Raw genomic sequence first — 10,820 nt, 5'->3', positions numbered from 1 at the left:
CTTGACACTTGAAAGACTGAGCTCTTCACTCCTTGATTGGAGTCACGGTGCGGGGGAGATAAACTACTGAGTTGATTCCTTCAATAGTTGGGATGTTTAAAGAAACTTATCTCATCCTCAACCCAATAAACTTGTTTGGCTGAAAGCATCTGTACAGATTCGGTCCGATGGACTTACTCGGGAGCCACACATGTAATTTTTTTTAAAGTAAGCGCCTCGAGATGATGCAAGCCATGGGATAATCAAGCCCATTATATATAAAGGTTCGGTTCAACGGAGTTACTCGGGAGCCAACCATTTAAAAAAAAACTCTTGTAACATTTTTAAATTTTTTACATAAGTTTTTGTGAAAATAGTGATCACAAATTCCAGAAACATTTAAAAAAACAAAAACATAAAATACACAAACCAAGTAAAAAATGGAAAAATTAAACTTGTAAAAACCAAGAAATAAAAAAATTGAAAACCCAAACAAGAATTTACTAGAAACCTTTGCAAAACTCGACAAACCATCCAGAAAGCCTTCGCGAAACCGTGAAAACAGGAAATGAATGTTGGGCCGGCCTAACTTCTGTCGGTGCTATTTGGGCTAGCCTATCGCAAAGTGCGACAAGTGGGATTCACTATTTTTCATCCGTCAAGTCTCGAAATGGACTGCTCAACACTTTGGCCTACCCCATGTAGAAAAAACTAAAAACATAGTATATTTCAATAAAGGACACTTATTGTTAAATTAAAATATAAGCAAGGGGTATATAGTATAGTCAACATACTCTTTATATCTGTATACCTAAACCTAATGCAGGAGAACATTGCGTAGCTCAGTTGACAAGGCGCGGGAGTTCACAACCAACCCACCAGCATTCGAGTCTCGGCTCGAGCGCTTGGTGCTCACGGAGTTTTCTTCTATAAAAAGATGCCAACAGGCTAATGCCGCGTGGGTGAAAACCTATCCAAAGACTACGATGCCACCCAAAGGGGTTAGAACATCCTTGACTAGTTTCGCCAACTGTGTATACACCATCTTATCTCTTTTTTTTGGAGAGAACACCACCTTATAATAGTGGAGTAATTTATTATCTTGGGCTACCAAAAAGTGCTTCCACCTAAAATAGTGGAGTAAATTTTCATCCTATGGAGCGGAATCAGTATATGGGTCCTCGTATTTAGGGCTGGAATTCGAGCGGAGTCGAGCCAGCTCGGCTCGACTCGCTAGAGCTCGTTTCGTTAACGAGCTAGCTCGACTCGACTCGTTATTATAACGAGCTCAAATTCAAGATTGGCTCGACTCGTATAACTCGCGAGCTGGCTCGTTTAGCTTGTTAAGCTCGTTAAAGATATGAACATAAAACCCTCATATATTATAAAATGATTATGTATATATTAAACATATATATCACTAAACAATAGTGATTTCCTTGTAACGCATGAGTCTCCTAGGCGGTTGGGCCTTCAACGGCTAGGCCTTGTGTTATGCGCCTGGGACATAGGGTGCTGAGTGGCTGATCTTTTTCTGTATTGGGAGTGGCTGATCTTTTGTACCGAGCCTAACAAGTTACACGAGTACTCGTGAGATTGGCTCGTTTAACTTGGTCTATAAACGATCTTAAACTAAAGCTCGGCTCGACTCGTTATTCTTCGAGTTCGACTCGATTCGAGCCGAGTCACGAGCTACTCGTTTAGCTCGCGAGTTTCGAGCTTTTTTTCCAGCCCTACTCGTATTCTACGCGTTGATGAATTGTCACTAAAACGGGCACATTGGATGGCCCAACATATCCCACGTGCCGCACCTCTTGCATCAAAATAAAAAAGGCGCTCCTAAAAGCAATGGTTGAACGAAACTCCTGGGTCTAGCAGAAAACCAGTAACCTGGATTTTAAGACATACTCCCTCCGTTCGAAAATACTTGTCATCAAAATGGACAAAAAGAAATGTATCTAGAACTAAAATACATCTAGATACATCCCCTTTTATTTATTTTGATGACAAGTATTTCCAGACGGAGGGAGTATTACCTCCGTCCCAAATTAGTTATCTTACATTTGTCTATATATATAGCCGGTCTATTCTGCTAATATTAGCGGAATAGTTATTCTGATAACATTTTCGCACTGCACGCTCAATGGAGGGCATTGCATCCCTATCAAACGAGCACTGCAATGTCACTAGAAAAAATTGCATGCATTTTGTCGGCATTGTTTTCGATGCAGTTTTTAAACCGTTTGCCGGAACGAGACATATAATATATCGTTGGATAGCTATGGCAAATGCGCAGCCTCTTCATATAGAACACTTTTCGAGATTCATCGCGGTTTAAGAGCAGTTTTAAAAAACAGTGCACGCATGATGGGATGCAGCGAGCGTATTTTCGCTATTTTTTCTAAACCACGCATCGGAATGAAACAAACGATACGGTGTTGGAAAGATATCGTCAAGCCGCATCGTTTTCATATCTATTATTTTCTCTAATTCGTTACAGTTTAAGAGCAGTTTTAAATTTAGTAAATCGCGGAATTCTGTTTTTTCAAATTTTTGCAATTTTTGTACTGTTTTCGCTTCAGTTTTAAAAACGTTTGTCAAAATGAGGCGTGTGATATGCCGTTGGAAAGCTACGGACGAGGCGCAACTTTCATATGTTGAAATGTTTTTGAGATTCCATACTGTTTTTAGTTAATTTTAAAAATCATGCAGCTGACGATGAGAGGCAGCGGCCGTTTTTCGTGAAATTTTTACAAATCGTTGGTCGAAATGATTCAATTTACATGCTGTTTGAAAGATATCAATGAGGCGCAACTTCTTCATGTAGAACAGTCTCTGTGATTCTTTACGGTTTAAGAGCAGTTTCAATTTTAACAAAATGCGGACACTCTGTTTTTTCGCGACACCAAAATCGTCGTTTGTACTGCATCAAACAACAAACCGCACTGCTTTGGACTAAAAACAACACTTCATCAAACGGACAAGTGCACTGCATCATTTCTTTTTTGTGGGTCATAAATTTTACTAAACGAGGTAGCAAACCGCACTTCTTTAGATTAAAACCCGCACTGCATCAGACGGTCAAGTGAAGTTCATGATTTCTTTTGTTGAACATAAACTTTTCTCAGACGAGTTTTTGTTGTCCTTTCTTTCAATTTTTTTGTGAACGAGAGTGTACCGCAGAGAGGAGGCAAGTGAACCGCGACATATATCAAAATGAACCTTATTACTATCTTTGTTGTTGCGTTAAATTTTCACACTTTCATGTTGGGTGCAAGTGAATGGCATCACTCTCAAAAGTGAACCACATCGAAGGACAAAACGCACTGCAATTGTTGTTGTAGTCGGTTGAGACACACGAAACAAATTGCACTTCATGCAATAGGGCTAATGAGCTACTACACTTATCTCTTCAAACAAAATTATTCAAGACATGGGTACTGCACTGCAGACGGGAGACTAGCGAACTGCTCCAAAACACACCCAAGTTTTTAATAGCACACAGAGATCACGGAACACAACAAAAGAATTGCAAAATAAGATGCATCAGGGGGCTATCGAACTGCACGATGCTAGCTCTAGTTGTAGAATCACACGTACGCCACCAATGAGCTGCACGGCGTCACCGTCCATACTGCATCTAGTCCAACACACAACACAGCACACACAAGTCCACTCAAAAGAAAAAGAACTGCACTTGCGCGCCAACTGAGCCACCCTGGATCTAGCCCGAGCGAGGACTACGCGCTTGCAGCCAGCAGTGGCGCATGGCGCTGGCGAGCAAAGTAGGCTGTGGCGGCTGATCTAGACTCCGGCAAACCCACACAAACTACTAAAATAGCCTATAAACAACACGAAGAACTGCACGGCATCGGAGCCCGCACTGCATGCCGTGGGTGTCAGCATGCTGGCCGCACGGGATGGGGCGCGGCTGCACTTGCCTCCTGCCGCCGATGTGGGAGAACTTGGGGGAGGGCCAGAGACATGGATCCGGCATGCTGTCGACTGATAAGCCACCGGATGGGAGAACAGCGGGGCAGCGGTGGGAGAACAGAGCCGTCGGGATCCCGCGCTGGACGGCGGCGCCCTAGCCCGTGGTCGGAGGAGGGAGGCGCAGGTACGGGCGCGACAAGGGAGCCGAGCTCGTGGGGGACATCAACGTGCTCGTTTCGGCCTTCTGCTGCTCGATTGCGGCACGGCTTGGCCAGATCCAATGCTAGGGACACGCGGCGGGGTCGTGGCGAGGTGCACCAGCAGCGGTTAGTCAGGGGTGGGGCGCAGGCCGCGACGGGGGGCGAGGGCGCCGGCGCGTGGTGGGAAGTGGTCGGGTGGGGCGTGGTGGGAGGTGGTCGGGGTGGGCGCACCGGCGCGTGGTGGGAGGTGGTCGGGGTGGGCGCGCCGCCGCGTGGTGGGGGCGCCACAACGAGGGTGCGAGGTGGTAGGGGGTGGGGCGCCGCCACGCGACACGAAGTGGTCGGGGTGGTCGTGCGGTGGTGCTGGGAGAGAGATGGAGCGGGCGGGGCTGAGAAGGGGAGATCGTGGGGATTGGAGGGAGGAGCACAGGGACAAGAGAGAGAGAGGTGGGTAGTGACGCGAGGATAAGGTGGGGGAGGTGGGGGTGTTATTAGTTTATAGCTTTCGTGGGTGGGCGTCGGGTGTTAGCACAATAAGCTCGCTATTATCAGAATAAGACTCTTAAGAGGTGTTATCAAAATAGACCCACCTGTATGTTGGAACCTCCAGTCCCTTGCCTCGCTTCTCCTCGCCCTAGCAGACGTCGTGGCTATGCCCTAGCTCTCCCTCTACCCTAGCTCTCACTCTGCGTCACCTCGCCGGCGACCAAACTGAACCAAGGAAGAAGAAGGCACGAGAAGAAGATAGACACGGTGGTGTACCAGCGCACGAATGCCTTCAGTTTTTTCCTCGAGCACGTAGTCGAGCTGAACCCACAGCTGTTACAAGGCCCCCCTCGCGTGGCTTTATACTTGAGCTAGCGCACTGGGTTTGAACCCACGCCTCCACTCCCTCCCGATTGCTCGCGCTCCGCTTGCTCCGCTCACGCCCGCGTCGCGCTCCGCAGCGCGCGCCCCACGGCGAGCACCAGCGACCGCACCCTCGATCGTGCCACGCGACCCGGCCTAATAGCTACTCCCTACACGCACGAACACCCGCACATCTGCACGGACATGCCCGTGTACACAACGCACGCACACACGCACGCACCCGCCGCGGACCCGATGCGTCCAGCTTGTCAGACGCGCGCCCATACACGCGCCCAACGTGCTCGATGCACCGCCGCGGCTTATTGCCAACACACGCGCCCTAAGCCGCGTCTCAGAGCAGCCCGCCGTCCTCGACGTCGCCATCGATCAGCAGTGCACGCTCCGGCGCTGGCGCCTTCTTCCACTGCGGGCAGTCACGTTTAATGTGACCCCGCGCGCCGCACTTGTAGCACCGGCCCTTCCTGTTGCCGCTGAAGCCCGACGCCTCGCTGCGCGCCCCGTCGTCGTCGTTCCGAGCTCCGCCACGTTGTCGCTCTCGTACTCGCCACTGTGCCGCAGTGAACATGAGCTGCCCGTCCGCGCTCTCGCCGCCTGTCTGCCCGCGTCGTCGGAGCCGTTCGTCAAACGCCTTCAGGCGCCTGAGCGCGTCCTCGAAGAGCAGCATCCAGGAGTTTCTTTATCATCGACGCGTCGTCGAGCGTCGCCCCAAGCCCGGTGTAGCGCGCCACCATGCCGCTGATTTTCCCGGCAAACGCGTCCAGCGACTCGTCGCTCGCCATGCGCAGGAGCTCCCACTCCCCGTGCAACGTGCCTAGCCGCGCCGCGCGCACGCGATCTGCTCCGATGAACCGAGCCTTCAAGCTGCTCCAAATCTCCGACGTGGTCTTCTTCGCGGCCACCTGCAGCAGAAGGTCGTCGCCGAGCACCCGGAGCAGATAAGCCCTCGCCGGCTTGTCCTTCTTAGCGAGTCACCGCCGACGCCGCATCCTCCGACGGCACCACCGCCTCCCACAGCCCTGCGGCGTCCAGGTCGGGCTCCACCTTGATAGCCCAAGTGACGTAATTCTCCCCCGTGAGCACCGGCGCTGGATGCGCCACCGCGCCGCCCGAACCACCACTGTACGGTACGATGGACATCGCCGGCGCGCCCTGATCGCCACGAGGCTCTGATGCCAAATGTTGGAACCTCCAGTCCATTGCCTCGCTTCTCCTCGCCCTAGCAAACGCCGTGGCTATGCCCTAGCTCTCCCTCTACCCTAGCTCTCACTCTGCGTCACCTCGCCGGCGACCAAACCGAACCAAGGAAGAAGAAGGCACGAGTAGAAGATAGACACGGTGGTGTACCAGCGCACGAACGCCTTCAGTTTTTCCCTCGAGCACGTACTCAAGCTGAACCCACAGCTGTTACAAGGCCCCCCTCGCGTGGCTTTATACTTGAGCCAGCACCGGGCTCGAACCCATGCCTCCACTCCCTCCCGATCGCCCGCGCTCCGCTTGCTCCGCTCGCGCCCGCGTCGCGCTCCGCAACGCGCGCCCCACGGCGAGCACCAGCGACCGCGCCCTCGATCGTGCCACGCGACCCGGCCTAACAGCTACTATCTACATGCACGGACACCCGCACACCCGCACGGGCATGCCCGTGTACACAACGCGCGCGCACACGCACGCACCCGCCGCGGACCCGACGCGTCCAGCTCGTCAGACGCGCGCCCATACACGCGCCCAACATGCTCGATGCACCGCCGCGGCTTATTGCCAACACTATATATGAACTAATTCATGTATAGATTAAAACATGTCTAGATACATCCGTATTATCTAATAAATCAAAGACAACTAATTCTGAATGGAGGGAGTATTTTATTTAAAATTAGTTAAAAACATAGACAAAATAAAATACATTGAATATATAAAAGTGTTCATGTGTTATTAAAGAATTATTTATGTCTTTAAAATAATTCATGCTTTTGGAAAAATGTTCGTGTGGTCTTTTCGTAAATAAAAAAGAAACATGAAAATCAATGAAAAATAAAATAAAATCAGTTCTATTTTTATTCAAAGTGGCAAAGCATGCATCCATGAAACGCCAGCAACGTAAATAGAGCATTCATTCAGAAGCACTGGGCTTATTAATTGGGGAAGGTTGTCGGGTAGACAGGTTGCTTGTTGGGGAAGAAGAGCCCGAAGTTCCTCTCGACCTCATCCCCTGGTTTCTTGTTCTCGTTGAACATGGCGAATATGTACGTCTCGATCGCCCCTGGCCGTTTCGGCGTGCCGTTGCGGATGTGGTCAATCAGGCCCTGGTTGTAGTTCCGCGCGTTGTCCACCGATGCCCCGAACCCGCCCCCCGACGGCCACCCACTCTCCGACACCACCACTCTGACGTTGGGCGTGCCGGCCTTCTCCAGCGCGGCGTAGATGGAGTCGACCATCGCGTCGAAGAGGCTGGTATAGTTCAGCCCGTTGCCGTTGTCCCTCACCGTGGTGCCGGGCTGGAACGTCGCGTAGTTGAGCCTGATGTTCTGGCCGCGGTCGTCCCTGTAGGCGAAGTAGGGGTAGACGTTGGCCAGGAACGGGGCGCCGGTGCGGTCCAGGAAGCGCGCGATGGGCACCAAGCCAGAAGGGTCCCTGAACACGCCGTTTGAAGGCGGGAAGGAGTTGGTGATCACGTCGAACCTCACCGCCGTTGACACCTTGATGCTGCTGGAGAGGTTGGCAGACGCCAAGCGTTGTGCACGTTCTGCATGGCCGGGAGGATGATGCCGGTGTCGCCGGCGGGCACCTCATTACCAACGGCGATGTACCTGATGAAGACGTCCGGATAGTAGGCCTGCACGTTGCTCCGGACCCAGCTGGCGGCATATGATGGGTCGCCGGCGAGGCGCCGGACCTCGTCGACCCCGCGGACGTCAAGGATGAGGGAGATCGCACTTCCCCGGAGGGCCGCGAGGGCCTCCTGGTCCGGGTTGTAGATGCGCATGGCGTGGATGTTGCGGGGCTTGTACAACTGCACCACGTCGCTCCGCGAGGGCAGGTTGTCCCCGACCATTCCGTGGCACACACCATGCACGGCTGCACAAACATAATTAGTGTCGGAACTTGTTTGGATCAGATCCATGACAACAAAATCATCAATTAAGGAGCATATATAAAAATAAAACTTAACTTCACACTAATTATATACACGCGTGGGTTATCTTCAAGTTGCCCGTAATTATTATTTTTTGTAGGGCGATTATCACGGAGAAGAATGAGGGGCGGAGACCTTGTGAGGGCGACTCCGGATCTTGCCGGAGATGGGACACCGGCAGGGGCAGGCCTAGGATTTGAAGACTGTGTATTCAAAATTTCAAAGTTTGTTTTTTTCAAGTCTAAAGCCTTTTTATATGTATATATGGCATCATATTGTACACATTGTACTGAAATAATGCAACGACTCTTTTTTTTGATAGGAGGAAGTAGAAGATATAAGTATATAACACAAAACTAAACATAACGTCATATATTCATAGAATTACCATAACTTGAAATTCTTAAAGATATAGAAGTGCTAATTGTTTGACACAGCGAAGTGACAACATCTGAGATATAAAAAGGGTAGAAAATAGTAAAATCATAAGAGAACTTACATGTCACAAGATAACATTTTGACCCTTGATGCTTTGAAACGATAGATGAAAACAATAAGAGAAGAAGGTGACACCTGCAGCCATACATGTAGATGTGAGTTTAGCACTTTAACTCAACTACGGTTCAACATAAGAGGAGCGAGTCCAATTTGAACAGTCGAAGAATTAATGTATTAGGATACATGAGAAAATAAGCGATCAATTAGACCTTGAACAAGTGGCTTTGAATTTTGGAAACAGAGCTCATTAGACGCCTGCCGGCCCGAGCAAAAATCGGACGAGCCGGCGAGGGTAGGATGCCGCCGGATTGCCTGCATCTGGATGCCCGTTGCTCTTGGACGCCTGTCATTTCCGCCGTGTGCCCGTGCGTGCACGCCGGCACGATCAGGCAATCAGCCATGACGGCTTTTTTGTGCCCTACCTGATCAAAACTGGGGATGGAAGGCGCCGTCGCCACGGTTTGTTGGTTCGTGTCTCGTGGGGATTGACCGATGGATGTGTCTGCGTGCGGTGCGCTGTAGGCCTGCAGCGGTTTCTCAATTGGGCTGGGAGTAAATATTGGGCCAATGGGCCAGGTCGGGTGGTGGGAGAGAGAACGAGGACGTGGGTGGTTACTCCTTGTTTTTGGCTCAAAACTGCTTGGTAGTTTGCTAGTTTCTTCAATATTCGTTTTTCCTGTGTGTATACATGGCATACACAGTATACATATATAATTTTGGCAAATATAATGGGTATTCATTTGAATACCCATGAATTGAAGTGGGCCCGCCACTGGACACCGGGGTTCGCCTCCGTGTCACAAGTTCGGGTTATTTTTTTTCGTTTTGAGGCTCCTTTGGATTAGACAACATGTGTGCTGGAGGCAGGGGACGCCTTAGCCGGTAGCGATATCACCGGTACGGACTGGTCAGGACCGCACCGGAGATGGTCGCCGGTGAAGGAGAGGCGAAGGGTCGATAAGGAGTTGGGCTGGCTGTAGAAGAAACGGCTGGTGGAGGAAAAACACAAAGGAAAGCCGTTGGGTTTCAGTTCAGTATATTACTGGGAAATTCGACCGACTTGAAGACGTTTTTCAGTCGACTTACCAATAGTTGATCCTACTTAAAATTTGAAAACTTTTTTTTAGGAATAAGAGCGCTCATAACTACACATGTGAGGCTTCAGAAAAAAAAATGAATCAGTAGACTAGAGAGGCAGAGAGGGAAGGGAGCATGATGCGTACCTCCCATTTTTTGCTTAGTGGCGTCGACCCTGATATACTCTGCTCGCTCAAATATGTGATTTGCTCCTTGCTTGTCCCCATACGTGTAGCCATTAGCCAGCCTTATATAGTGGAAGATGTGTGCCTTGTTCCATTAGCTAGCAAGTTCTAGGTTCGAGAGTATTTCTTCTAGATAATGTAACAGCAATACGCCTCTTGGGTTTTGCCAAAAAGGAAGTGCCACTTGGCCACTTGACCATGGATTTGCTCCAGTTGCAGACCTCGTGCCATTTCTATCTCTTTCTATAGAAAACTTTGGAAACTTGTTGGACTTGGCCTTGATACGTAGATGTTGAATCGATCATACATGCACTTCTTTAAAAAAAAACTGATAACGAAATCGATCATACAATCCATTAATAAGCAATCATACATTTACAGATGGCATTAATAAGACAATGTAACAGCATTATGCTTCTTTGGATAGGACCTTGACGAAACTTGATGTCAATCCACGCACGATGTCAGTTGTCAAGTCTGTTTGGTGAGATCAACGGTGACCAAGATAAGATAATTAAGATGAGCTCACCTTAAATGATTGAATGCTCAGTTTAGTTTCCTGTACCTAGTCACAAGTGGACCGGGTCAGGATGATTAGATCATTCCTCAATACTACGACGTGGATTGAAGGAAAATAATGGTTTACTAGTTAGTACATGTCGACATTGATGATTATAGTTATACTCCCTCCATTCCATATGTAGTGCATACAGGTTTTTTGAAAAGTCAAACTTTACAAACTTTGACTAAGTTTATAAAGAAAATTTTGTGTTCTGTCACAAGTCAACGCTTCCGAGTCGACGTCCTCACGCCATTCACCGCCAAGTGGATGTCACGAGTCGACGCTTCCGTCTATCTCGCTTTCAAACATTTAGAACGAGGCCAGCATATGGGTAACTGCGGGTGCAAAGCACTTGTGTCAAATCATGCCGGGAGAGTAATGGTCTT

At 49.5% G+C, this 10,820-nt stretch overlaps 1 pseudogene; it reads right to left on the bottom strand.

The window, feature by feature from the left end:
* Positions 1-6,788: 6,788 nt before the first annotated feature.
* Positions 6,789-8,685, bottom strand: LOC123072660 (glucan endo-1,3-beta-glucosidase GV-like; annotated as a pseudogene).
* Between the last annotated feature and the right edge of the window lie 2,135 nt (positions 8,686-10,820).

This window comes from Triticum aestivum, chromosome 3B (assembly GCF_018294505.1).
Source record: "Triticum aestivum cultivar Chinese Spring chromosome 3B, IWGSC CS RefSeq v2.1, whole genome shotgun sequence".
NCBI lineage: Eukaryota > Viridiplantae > Streptophyta > Magnoliopsida > Poales > Poaceae > Triticum > Triticum aestivum.
Note: the sequence above shows the minus strand (reverse complement) of the source record. Positions and strands in the feature narration are given on the sequence as shown.